General features: G+C 40.1%; 1 protein-coding gene across 12 annotated transcripts in view; it reads right to left on the minus strand.

Moving 5' to 3' along the window:
- Positions 1 to 5,761, minus strand: part of epb41a (erythrocyte membrane protein band 4.1a) — a 146,764-nt gene extending 141,003 nt beyond the window's left edge. For all 12 annotated transcript variants that reach the window (XM_062030097.1, XM_062030095.1, XM_062030094.1 and 9 more), the window contains exon 1: positions 5,576 to 5,761. The gene's annotated coding sequence lies outside the window, so the exon portion shown is untranslated. The remainder of the gene's footprint in view (positions 1 to 5,575) is intronic.
- Between the last annotated feature and the right edge of the window lie 9,020 nt (positions 5,762 to 14,781).

Here is a 14,781-nt window from a genome sequence, read left to right on the forward strand (position 1 = left end):
CTGGCCCGGGCCGACACACCAACCAACACGACAACAAACCAGAACAAAGCCGGCAAGTTCGCCAGCTCCGACAAACACCACATGCACGCGCTGCCACAAGTCACAACAAAGGCCATCCCCCCGCACCGGACCCATCAGCCACGGGTGCCCACACCACAAACAAACGGCAGCAGCTACAACGGCTGCAGTACCCCAGACAACAAGCACCACTCGATCAAATCAAAGCGACTGAAAAACCGCGACCGACAACCACACCCCAACAGGACCATACAGACCAGCCCAAACGCCATCCTGCAAACAAGAGACATCAACACCTCCCCCACTACAAGACTCCACTCCCCAATTCAAACCCACACAAACACACCACGGCCCAAACAACCGAGACACAGCACCCACACCAAACAAGAGGGCTGCGCTGCCCCTGCATCAATCCACCGACACAGACCCCACAGCACAAGGCCGGACCAGATGGGCACGGACCCCACACAACAGGAAGCAAAACCCGCGCGACGGCACACACACAAAAAAGAAGTGAAACCTCACACCCTCAGCGAGGTCTCTGCCCGGGAATGGCAGGCCACCAGACCGCAGTTCCCGGAGCCTGCATCGGCTGAGGAAACACTGAGGTGCGCACCGCATCCCTAAAACTCAACCCAACCCACCCCGTGCCCCGGGGTAGACAGACCAATTTGCGCCTACGGCCCCTCCGACCACCACCGAACATTCAATCACTTCCATACACCAGTGTGAGTGGCACTAGGAGCAAGGGTGAAATGTCTGGCCCAAGGACACAACGGCAGTGACTTGGATGTCAGAAGCTAGAATCTGACCTGGAACCCCCGAGTTGCTTGCACGGCTGCTCTACCCTCCACGCCCTGCCGTCCCCATCAAGGTAGCACTTGGAGAACCAAGTTTTTTCTGAAGTGGTAAATACGTTTGAGAATCACTGCTTTAGGTAAAACTATTTGGGGTAATGCATTCTAAAATTCATAAATGTATTCTCTATTCTGCCCATAAAGCTCTCTAAATAACCATCCAAAAACCAACAAACAATACTCCATTTACATCTCGTGACTTGAATATTAACCAAGTATTAGTGATATTATTATTTCAAGTGCCAGCTATTTATAGCGGCGCCGAGATAACAAAGATTACCAACTGGCTATGTTGACATCATCGGCTGGTGAGCAGATTTCTCGCCTCTGTGCTTGTAAAAAGTTTATTGTAGATCATAAATAATGCCTTTCACCTTGATAATAGAAGGATGAGGACACAATCTGACAAGACGCTTGGTTTCCCCTCCCTTTCTTGTCACAATAATTATGAGTCATTCTGCATTTAAAGAGGTATATATCAACATCCTTACAGTCGGCATCCCAGTGAGAGCAGACATTGTACAGTGAGTGATGTTTGTTGTCTGTAATGAAGTCTGCAGTGAGCAGTAATCAGTGATGTTGTCAAAGAAAAAAGTGAACGTTGTGATGCGGTTTTGAAATGAATGTGTTGCGGTATGCTTATAATGAGCAATGAGTTATTAAGAATGTGCCTGTTACTACGTTACATATAAAGCGTGTACCGTATTTTCCGGACTATAAGGCGCACTTAACATCTTTTTTCCCTCAAAACTCGACAGTGTGCCTTATAACCCGGTGCGCCTAATGTACTTAACAATTCTGGTTTTGCTTACCGACCTCGAAGCAATTTTATTTGGTACATAGTGCAATGATAAGTGTGACCAGTAGATGGCAGTCAAATATAAGAGATATGCGTAGACTGCAATATGATGGCAATATGACTCAAGTAAACAACACCAACAATTTACATGTTCCATTGAAAATATAGAACATTACACACGGCGCTCATAAATCTATCAAAATGTTTTAGTACGACGTTGGTAAGCTATGAAGACGCACCGCTTGATGGATTGTCGGTGCATTAAACATACGAGTATTATGGTGTGTGTAGGGCTGCAACAACTAATCGATTAAATCGATTATAAAAATAGTTGGCGATTAATTTAGTCATTGATTCGTTGGATCTATGCTATGCGCATGCGAAGAGGCTACTTTTTTTTTTATAAACCTTTATTTATACTCTGCAACATTTACAAACAGCTGAGTAACAATAATCAAAATAAGTAAGGTGCCAGTATGGTGCCAGTATGCTGTTTTTTTCCAATAAAATACTAGAAAGGATAGAAATGTAGTTTGTCTCTTTTATTCGATTATTAATCGATGAATCAAAGTAATAATCGACAGATTAATCGATTATCAAATTAGTTGTTAGTTGCAGCCCTAGGTGTGTGTATAAGGTAAGACATATTTTCTGGCGTTTTGTTTTGAAAGCAACTTTTCTTATCTTCTGGTACCTGCTGATCTGTATTTGAGATCTGCATAAATCCTGAAAAATTGCACGCGTCCGCCTTTGTAGTCGATAAGCTTCTTCTTGTTATGGGACATTCATCCTCCGCTGTTGCCATTGTGTAAAGTTCTTACATATATCTGTCAGTAAACTTGCCATGAAAGCGCTAAAACATACCGGTGTAGTGAGTTTACATTATTCACCCAAGGAACTTTAGTTATTAGAGAGTTCCGGTCGGACGGTTATTCACGGGACACCTTGTTGTTGTTTCCTGATGAGGAGAGGCTGCTCCGTTATTGATTTAAGTAAAGTCTGAATGTCATTAAAACAGTTAACTCCATCTTTTGACACTTTTCCGACTCCCGTCCTTGCACGCTACACTGCTACAACAAAGATGACGGGGAGAAGACGCTGCCGAAGGTGAGCCACATAAATAAGACCGCCCACAAAACGACGCATCCGGAAGCGACTGTCAGAAAGCAACATGAAGATGATCTGTAAAACATAATATATGCAATATTTTGACAAAAAACTAATTATGAAACAATTATTTCCCATGTAGGAATTCTTCAGTAGAAGCATTTAAGTCCCATCTTAAAACTCATTTGTATACACTAGCCTTTAAATCGACCCCCCTTTTAGACCAGTTGATCTGCCATCTATTTTCTGCTCTGCCCCCCTCTCCTGCGTGGAGAGGTTATTAGGTGACCACAGATGATCCGCTAGCTGTTCAAAGTCACAACCCGGGGTGGACCACTCATCTGTGCATCAGCTGGGGACGTCTCTACGCTGCTGACTTGTCTCCACTCAAGATGATCTCCTGCTGGCCCCACTATGGACTGGACTCTCACACTATCAACTAGATCCACTTGACGTCCATTGCACCGGTCACCCAGGGGCGGGGGTCCCCACATCTGCGGTCCCCTCCAAGGTTTCTCATTGTATCCCATTGGGTTGAGTTTTTGCTTGCTTGAGGATGTCGTTGTGGCTTGTGCAGCCCTTTGAGACACTTGTGATTTAGGGCTATATAAACAAACTTTGATTGATTGAATATCTTTTGTATCAAAATGTTCTTGCAACTTGCATCTTAAAGGCCTACTGAAATGAAATGTTCTTATTTAAACGGGGATAGCAGGTCCATTCTATGTGTCATACTTGATCATTTCGCGATATTGCCATATTTTTGCTGAAAGAATTTAGTAGAGAACATCGACGATAAAGTTCGCAACTTTTGGTCGCTGATAAAAAAGCCTTGCCTGTACCGGAAGTAGCGTGACGTTACATCTGCACATTGTTTACAATCATTCCCACCAGCAACGAGAGCGATTCGGACCGAGAAAGCGACAATTACCCTATTAATTTGAGCGAGGATGAAAGATTCGTGGATGAGGAAAGTGAGAGTGAAGGATTAGAGTGCAGTGCAGGACGCCAGGATGTATCTTTTTTCGCTCTGACCGTAACTTAGGCACAAGGGCTCATTGGATTCCACACTTTCTCCTTTTTCTATTGTGGATCACGGGTTTGTATTTTAAACCACCTCGGATACTATATCCTCTTGAAAATGAGAGTCGAGAACGCGAAATGGACATTCACAGTGACTTTTATCTCCACGACAATACATCGGCGAAACACTTTAGCTACGGAGCTAACGTGATAGCATCGTGCTTAACTGCAGATAGAAACAGAAGAAATAAGACCTGACTGGAAGGATAGACCGAAGATCAACAATACTACTATTACTTCTACTATCAGGAGACACCGAACTAAACCATGCACCTGTAACCACACGGTTAAAGCTGTCCCGCCTGGCGAAGCCTAGCTACGCTGTTGCTAATGACGCCATTGAAGCTAACTTAGCTACGGGACCTCGACAGAGCTATGCTAAAAACATTAGTTCTCGACCTACGCCAGCCCTCATCTGCTCATCACCACCCGTGCTCACCTGCGTTCCAGCGATCGACGGCGCGACGGAGGACTTCATCATCGGTGCGGTCGGCGGCTAGCGTCGGATAGCGCGTCTGCTATCCAACTCAAAGTCCTCCTGGTTGTGTTGCTGTAGCCAGCCGCTAATACACCGATCCCACCTACAGCTTTCTTCTTTGCTGTCTCCATTGTTCATTAAACAAATTGCAAAAGATTCACCAACACAGATGTCCAGAATACTGTGGAATTTTGCGATGAAAACAGAGCTTTTTGTATTGGGATACAATGTGTCCGAATACTTTCGCTTCAACCATTGACGTCACGCGCAAACGTCATCATACATAGATGTTTTCAACCGGAAGTTTACCGGGAAATTTAAAATTGCACTTTATAAGTTAACCCGGCCGTATTGGCATGTGTTGCAATGATAAGATGTCATCATTGATGTATAAACTATCAGACGGTCGGTAGTAGTGGGTTTCAGTAGGCCTTTAATGTTTCTCTGTGGCCCAGTAGTCAATGCATCACGGACCGGTACCGGTCCCCCGACCGGTGGTTGGGGACCGCTGTTGTAATCCACAAATGCTGAACGGACGCAACTCTGAAACATCGTCAACAAGGAGGACTTTAACCTTTGTGGATAACCCCTTAATACAAAACCAAAATTGCAAGGTGGAAGGTTCGACTCACATATTGCAAACATTTGGCAGTTTGGGTAAATTGGAGACAAATGTTTCCATAAGTATGAACAGTTGTTTGTTTATGTGCTGTGCAATTTATTGGCAACCAGTCATCCATCTTCGCCCGAAGTTGGCTGGGATAGGCTCCAGCTCAAAACAGATGGGTGCCGATCGGTAGGTAAATGGGTGTCAATTCTCCTTAAATGTCGCAAAATAATTGCGAAAGACGCTCCGTCGTCGCAACATATTTTTGGAAACGGGAGTAAACGACGAGACAACAATGTCCTATAATCCGGCGTCCTAAATATGAACGCCGAAAACATTAACACCAATTATTTATTCATGGTAACGAGCCAGCCGTGAACGCATCTGCGCTTGTCCACGCCGTAAAATTAGCCAAACGCATCCAAACACGTTTTTTATTTTAATTTTTTTTCATAGCAATATATTTTCCGGCGCACATCATTTTCACAACAAGCAATACGCATTTTTATTGTTTTTATTTTTTTTTGAGAGGAAACAATAAAAGAGTCGGCGGGTGTGTACCTGTCTGCAAATGGCGCTGAATGTGAATACAAAAAATACACACGGAAATGTTGAAAAGCACTCACCAGCTCAGCTGTGACCATCCAGCGGAAACTAATAAGGATGAAAGTAATTGCTACTCAATCGATCCTTTTGAGCAATCGGAATATTATCCAACTGGTGATGCACAGGCGTTATCAAGCGGCTTCCAACAATGTGTTTAGGTACGAGGATGGGATACGCGACACGACTATGCCCTCTTTGTTGTTTGACAGGCACGACAGGCGGCTGAGCGGCTTATGTGGGTGTGTGTGCATTATAATTATTTTTATTCCAGCTTGGAAATACTTCAACCGATTGGGGCAAGACACATATTTTACATTACAACAATTGCTTAATATCAGTGCTACGCCACACTGCTAGCAATCGGCATACACTGTAGCTACAGTAGTTTTTATAGTTATAATTAATACGTTTTGTATTGGAATACACTGTAGTGTTACAGAACAGTATGGCAATACAACACATGTATGTTATTCATTGGTAACTTACTGCATGGCAACAAGCATATACTGTAGGTAAATCAAATGAGATGCATCAATATCTGCTTTTACAGAGGTTCTGTTTTTGACATATATGTTAATTATTTTAACCATGCTTGACAAAATTACAGTGAAAAAAACATATTCACATACACATATACATATGCATAAATACATGTATATATATATGTTCATAAATATACATACATATACATATGTATATACATGTACAGTATATATGTATATACATATATATGTATATTTATATATATTTAGAAATATATGTGTGTATATATGTATGTATGCGTGTATAATACACACACGCACACACACACACACACACACACACACACACACACACACCCACACACACACACACACACACACACACACACATATATAAATATATATATATATATAGTAGAGGCCAAAATTTTCAATGCGTTTTCTTTATTTTCATGACTATTTACCTTGTAGATTGTCACTGAAGGCATCAAAACAATGACACCTGTGAAGTGAAAACCCTTTCAGGTGACCACCTCTTGAAGCTCATCCAGAGAATGCCACGAGTGTGCGAAAAAGTAATCAGAGCAAATGGTGGCTATTTTTAAGAAACTGGAATATAAAACATGTTTTCAGTTATATCACCTTTTTTGGTTAAGTACATAACTCCACATGTGTTCATTCATAGTTTTGATGCATTCAGTGACAATCTACAATGTAAATAGTCATGAAAATAAAGAAAACGCATGAATGATAAGGTGTGTCCAAACTTTTGCCATGTACTGTATATCTATATTTATATATATTTAGAAATAAATGTGTATATATGTATACACACACACACACACACCCACACACACATATATATATATATATATATATATATATATATATATATATATATATATATATATATATATATATATATATATATATATATATATATATATACAGTATGTATATACACACACACACACACACACACACACACACATATATATATATATATATATATATATATATATATATATATATATATATATATATATATATATATATCACAAGAACCGAGAAAGAAAAAGTATTTTTTAAATTATTATTTTTTGGTAATTTCTTGCCTTATTGATACAGTGGTCAGGGGGTGCAAAACAATATTACGAAATGTGAAACACTTTGACATTGCAAAAAAACTAATTAGAATTTCAGAAAACAAAGTTTCAAAAGGCTTCAAAAAGCAAAACAAATTAGGAGTACACTGGATCCCTAATCGACAGGAATGGAATGGAGGCACAAATGATTATAACAGTGTATGCCGATAAAATGATTACCTAATGTACAGTATGTGCATGGTGTGTTGCATAAAGATATTTATGCAACACAAAGAAACCAAACGATAAAACATCAGTCAAAGATTATCTTCTGCGTCAGACCAAATAAATGCAGTGATGAAAATAGCACTTCTAACAGGTCTGTTGGCCTTCTCACACCAAATCCGTACATTAATATTAGGGATATAACCATTGATCAATACATAGACGGATCGATTTATATTCCTAAATTCCGAGTATATCGTTTTGTGCTCAGTAATTTCTGCAACTTCCGGAAGATAGGTATCAATCCAATATCGTTTTAAAAGGGAATTAAACTCTTTGATCGACACTAGAAAAAGGAAGACATTGGATTGAAGAATGGCACACTTTATATGATGTTTAGCACTTTAAAAAATAAGGACGTTAAACGTCCTCAAAATAACAATGGCGGATAACTACGGTGGTCGAGAGAGGTCATAACAAACACAGATGCCACAAGACACTATAATTAATTACAACAGAAAAACTTCGACACAATTGCAAGAGTCACAACAAACGACACAACACAACACAACACAATAAAGCCACACCTTAACATTAGACCACAGAAGACGCAAACGACAAAACGGAAGTGACGGCGGGGGTCCCCACATCTGCAGTCCCCTCCAAGGTTTCTCATTGTAGTGATTGATTGATTTAAACTTTTATTAGTAGATTGCACAGTACAGTACATATTCCGTACAATTGACCACTAAATGGTAACACCCGAATAAGTTTTACAACTTGTTTAAGTCAGGGTCCACGTTTATCAATTCATGGTAAAATGGTATCCCATTGGGTTGAGTTTTTTCTTGCCCTGATGTGGGATCTGAGCCGAGGATGTCGTTGTGGCTTGTGCAGCCCTTTGAGACACTTGTGATTTAGGGCTATATAAGTAAACTTTGATTGATTGATTGAATAGCCAGTGAAAAGTTATTTCATGAGAAACAATTAAATAAAAGAGATGAATCATGGGTCACGCCAGCTACTGTATGGCCGAGTCAGGGAACTTTCTTTAGCAGGTAAACCTACCGTTAAAATGTTGATTACTGTACTTTTACTGAAAATTCCTTGAATGTTGAAAATGTGAGCAGAAAATGTTTCCCCTTGTTAATTCAACAGTGTTGGTTGCACTTTGTTCAAATAAGATGTGAATGCATTGGCTAATAATTGTTGTTTACTTGCTTGTTTGTATCCATAATTCATTTATACCTAATTCCCTTACAAAAAATAACAGGAAAATAGGAAACTTCACCTGCAGTGTCCAGTATTTATTTCACAGTTACACTGCTTGATTTGTTTTGCTAAAAAGTTACTGACTCGATTTCAACTCAATTAATCATTTTGGATCGTATCGTTCTGAAATCAAATGAGATTGTCCCTGAATCATATCGGCAACCACAAATATCAAATCGCTGGTAAAACGAATCGTTACAGCTCTGACGAATATGTTTTTGTACGTATCATTCATCATATTGCTCAAGTTACTCACCAGTTACTCAGTACTTTTTTATTTTATTTGAGTCATACATATTACTTTAAAGCAGGGGTGTCAAACGTACGGACCGAGGGTCGGATTAGACCCGCAAACAGGTTTTATCCGGCCCGCGGGATGAGTTTGCTAAATCTAAAAATTAACCAAAAATGTTTGAATGAAAGAAACAGCTGTTCTAAATGTGTCCACTGGATGTCGCAATAGCAATTTTTTGTATCTTTGTAGATGATGCTACATATGTACAAAATAAACAACATGATGTTAGTACATCAATCGAGGAAAAATGATCAAACTACATAAATAACATACTGTAATTTGATTTCCATGTACCGTATTTTTCGGACTATAAGTCACAGTTTTTTTCATAGTTTGGCCGGGGGTGCGACTTATACTCAGGAGCGACTTATGTGTGAAATGATTAACACATTACCGTAAAATATCAAATAATGTTATTTAGCTCATTCACGTAAGAGACTACACGTATAAGATTTCATGGGATTTAGCGATTAGGAGTGACAGATTGTTTGGTAAACGTATAGCATGTTCTATATGTTATAGTTATTTGAATGACTCTTACCATAGTATGTTACGTTAACATACCAGGCACGTTCTCAGTTGGTTATTTATGCGTCATATAACGTACATTTATTCAGCCTGTTGTTCACTATTCTTTATTTATTTTAAATTGCCTTTCAAATGTCTACTTTTGGTGTTGGGTTTTATCAAATAAATATCCCCCAAAAATGCAACTTATACTCCAGTGCGACTTATATATATTTTTTTCCTCCTTTATTATGCATTTTCGGCAGGTGCGACTTATACTCCGGTGCGACTTATACTCCGAAAAATACTTTAATTTTTTTATCTTGATAGATTGAAAATTAACACCAATGAGTTGACTGATGAACATTATCACATAATTTATTGAGAATATCTAAATAACGACAAATTAAGATAGAATACTATTAACCGCAACATGTAAGCGTAAAAAAAAAAAAACAACAACGTTATGATTTGTACAATTTCAGAATGTGCTTGTTCTATTTTTAAACAAAGAAAACAACCTGAAGTCGTCCTTATTTTGAAATTATCGTGCCGTGATTTTACCCGTCCAGCCCACTTGGGAGTAGAGTTTTCTCTATGTGGCCCCCGATCTAAAATTAGTTTGACACGTGTGCTCTAAAGTAAGTGTACTCTTACTTGATTGTGATTTTTGGCTACCCTCCCCACTCTTGCATATAATCTGCCTGCAGCTCAACACTTCAACAAACAAAGGAGACTGTTTATAGACTTTGTTACGTCCAAACCAAGTACCCAACTCGTTGGATCGAGGTAAGTGAGTTGGAGGTCGTCAGAACACATGTTTCAGGCTGTGTCTGGACAACAAGCTGTACAAAGACCATCTGTACAGAAAAGGCAATAGAAGACCATACTTTGTGAGAGTAAAAGCCCAGGGTATCATGTCCTTTCTTCCTACTTCTTACCTTTAATGAGATGTATGTTAAAAGTGCCCCTTCACATTTGACAGTTTTATTGAAGAAATGTTATCATTACATATTAGACACACGCATAACCTGCTTTGTTTTAAGTGAAAGGTGGGGCATTTACTTCTTGACCTCACTCGTGTAGCTGTGATTGGCTGAAGCCTTGCAGATAGCGGAGGCCAAGCACCGGCCTAAACTCGAACGGTAGAGAATGGATGGAAGGATTAAAATGCATGAGAATGTTTTAAGGCGCAAAGATTTATCTGCGAACCAGAAGCAGTCATCAAAAGAGCCACATCTGACTCGTGAGCAGTGGTGTGCTGCCAGGGCTCGCAAGGCCTTCTCTGCTGGCCTAACATAACCAGAAATCATGATCATAATTAAAGATAAAATATTTTTTTAATTTACTTTCCCTAAATATCTAAAAGTATTCATATTCTCTCGTTCCAGTGCTGTTGTTTTTAGTTTTAGTTTGTATCCAATCCGAATTCAGCTAGCTTATGTTGCCATGCTGTACAAAATCTGCCCGGGGCCTTCAGAATCAACAATGCAGGGGTCCGTGTACTGTAAGTGAATGGGGACATACAGTTGATAGACAGTTACGATAGCCAATCAGATCACGAGTTGTTGTCAGTAAGGCCTTCTAGCTGGCCTAAGGTTGAACGTGACATCCTGTGATTGGATACTCATCGGGACTGTTAGCGGATGAATTTGAGAACACATAGAGTTGAGAGAGAGTTGCGATAGCCAATCAGATCACAAGTTGTTGACAGTAGCCTATCTACGTAGCCTGATGTTAACGAGACTGTGATTGCATACTCACTTGTCATTCCAAAGTGAATATCCATTCACAAGTTGCAATTTAGCAGGTAGCGGGAAGTGTTGTGCCGTAGCCAGACCGGGATAGCAAAGAAAGAAAAACAAAACGTTGATTAAGTGGCAGATATATATTTCCAAGGCCATTTTCAAGAAGGATATTTAAAGAGAAACTACATCTTGTGAGACGATGTCGGCCAACCCCAGAAGCTAGCTCGGCTGTTCTGGCGATGAAATGGGGAACGGCGTCGAATAGGTCCTACTGATTGTGAGTTGAAATGTTTAATTTTGTCACTTTTAATATGTTCTTTGCAATTTTAATTTTGACAGTATCAAGTAAGATATTTTTAATTGCTGATGTGTTTTAATTGATTTTTAAAGATAATAGAATAGAAGAAAATAACCCGTTTTGTATACTGTTGATGTGATCCAATGCCCAGTAGGGTGTAAATGTGTTCCTGTATAGTATTTCTCCAGCAATGGTCATGTGGTGACATTAATTATGGTATTTTGAGAGGTAATCATTGAAGTCGGACATCACTGAAGGCCTAGGTGGGAAACGCACGGCCCGCCACTGCTCGTCAGCCATAGGTTACTTACCCCTGATATATTAATATCTCATGTATCAAAATCTTCTTGCAACATACAACTTAATGCATTCTTGCATGAATTTTCGGATCATTCCAGAAGCACAGGCCCAATGCCGGCACCTCCCATAGCCATACTTGCCAACCCTCCCGGATTTTCCGGGAGACTCCCGATATTCAGCGCCTCTCCCGGAAACCTCCCGGGACAAATTTTCTCCCGAAAATCTCCTGAAATTCAGGCGGAGCTGGAGGGGGCGTGGCCTCCAGCTCCATGCGGACCTGAGTGAGGACAGTCTGTTTTCACGTCCGCTTTCCCACAATATAAACAGCGTGCCTGCCCAATCACGTTATAACTGTAAAATGATCGAGGGCGAGTTCTTGGTTTCTTATGTGGTTTTATTGTTAGGCAGTTTCATTAATGTCCTCCCAACACACAACAACAGCAGTCACGTTTTCGTCTACCGTAAAGCAGTTCAACTGCCGTAAACAGCAATGTTGTGACACTCTTAAACAGGACAATACTGTCATCTACTGTACATATGTGACAATAACATCTACGGCTTTTAGAGAGTGCACAACTGCGCACACAACAAGGAGACGAAGCAGAACAACGAGGAAGATACAGCCATGGCGACGCCGACGACTAGTAAGATGAAGAAATAGCTTGTAAGTTCTAAGCCGCAGCTGCGATTGGACCTGGATAGCCTCCGGGAAGAAGTAGTGGAGTACCAAGTGCTTGGCAGTGAAGATCTTAGACTTAGACTTCCTTTTCATTGTCATTCAAATTTGAACTTTACAGTACAGATAACAACGAAATTTCGTTACATAAGCTCATGGTAGTGCAGGATAAAAAAGCAATAAGGTGCATATATAAATAAATAAATATATATAAATAAAATATAAATATATATATATAAAATAAATAAATATATATAAATAAATAAATAGATTACTGTACAGATAAATATATTGCACTTTTTCACAAGCGTCCACATTTATGGATGTATGTTATATTGTCTTTTTTATTCCAGCGAGTTAATCCATTTTGAGGGGAGTTGAGGGGATAATTTAATTATGATGCGTTCAAGTTCAGTGAAGATCTTCCTCAGGAAGCAAAGATTGACCAGTTTTGGGCCATGCTAGGGAGAGATGGAAGATTCCAGACTCTGGTGCATTTGATGAAGGCACTTTTGTGCGTGCCACACAGCAATGCATCATCAGAGAGGGTGTTCAGCATGCTTAGAAAAATAGTGACAAGAGAATAGAACAAGGATGGACAATTCAACTCTTAACTCAACAATGAGTAGATGAGTGTTATGTGTGTGTATATGTGTAAATAAATGAACACTGAAATTCAAGTATTTCTTTAATTTGTATATGTGTATATATATATATATATATATATATATATATATATATATATATATATATATATATATATATATATATATATATATATATATATATATATATATATATATATATATATATATATATATAGCTAGAATTCACTGAAAGTCAAGTATTTCTTTTAAACTGTATATATATGAAATACTTGACTTGGTGAATTCTAGCTGTAAATATACTCCTCCCCTCTTTTTTTATTTTTTTATTTTTTTATTTTATTTTTATTTTTTTTATAATGTCCTGCCCAGCTTCTCGGGCAAATCATATAGCAGATGTAGATGCCCATATCGGCTGTTCAGATTTACTTTACAAAAGAGAAGTGTAGGATACTTCTCTTGTTGCCTTACTTGTATTTTGACTTTATTAAATGTATTTATATTATCATTTGGTGCAGCCGGGCCGGAGCAGGAGGGGATAGAAAGAGAGAAAAAGGAAGACAGAGGGGGGAATTGTGGGGACAAGAGGGGGATTAGACAGGGAGACAAAAACAACAACAACAACAACAACAACAACAACAACAGAGCAACATCAGCAAATACGACATGTACAAATATGATGGTAAAAGTAATAGCAAATAAGCAGTTAGCGAAAATTAAAAAAAAAAAAAAAATACAGAAATGACTCCTCCCCTCTTAACCACGCCCCCAACCACGCCCCTGCCCCAAACATGCCCCCGCCCCAAACACGCCCCTCGCCCCACCCCCGACCACGCCCCCCACATCCCGAAATCGGAGGTCTCAAGGTTGGCAAGTATGCCCATAGCTCACATCTGGCATGCTAAAAATAGGTTATGTTGTATAGATCGCACTTCTACAGTCCGTCGCCTAGAACAGGTTGTGCGTTCTGCATACTTCACAACATATCTAAAACAGCACCGTTTGAACCGTTGAATGTGAAGGGAAGTGTTATGGCTCAGACTCCTGCCAACGCCGCTCATCCGTCTGTGCGCTCCAGTGAGAGCACCGCGGGCCGCGCCCACGGGCGTTTCCTCTCCGCTGCGGGCGCACCTCCGCACGGCTGCAGGAGATCTGTAATCAGCGCACCTGCCTGGGATGAACGAGCTGCCTTCATAAGCTTGCACAACCTGCCATGCCGCGCCGGAGTATAACCTTCTGTTCGCGTACAGTAAGCCATGTCCTGCTCTATGCAAACCTTCCTTCGCTCTCTGTGTTTTCCTCCGTCGTGTTTATATGGTCTCACGTTTTCCCTTGTCGTCCTTCCTGCAGTCTGCCTTTGTTCCACGTGTCGAGCTGTGCGTCTCGACATACCTCGTTTCTCCCCCTGCCTCTTGGATCTCGACCTCCCGCTTGGACACGGATCTCTCTCTTCCTCTGGACTTCCTTGTCTCTCGTTCAACACTTGGTAACACACACTTCAGCTAACTACACACATAGCCTTACACCACATACACTTTTGGATCTAGTTCACACTCCATTTCCTTGGTTTATATTATTATTGTTTTATTATTATATATATGGTCTATATATATAGCGCCCCCCGTGACCCCGAAGGGAATAAGCGGTAGAAAATGGATGGATGGATATATATAATACATTTTTGAACATTACTGCCCCCTGGTGTCTGAGCCGTCATCTCCCCTCTGTAACCA

The sequence above is a fragment of the Entelurus aequoreus genome, linkage group LG20, assembly GCF_033978785.1.
Source record: "Entelurus aequoreus isolate RoL-2023_Sb linkage group LG20, RoL_Eaeq_v1.1, whole genome shotgun sequence".
In the NCBI taxonomy this organism is placed as follows: domain Eukaryota; kingdom Metazoa; phylum Chordata; class Actinopteri; order Syngnathiformes; family Syngnathidae; genus Entelurus; species Entelurus aequoreus.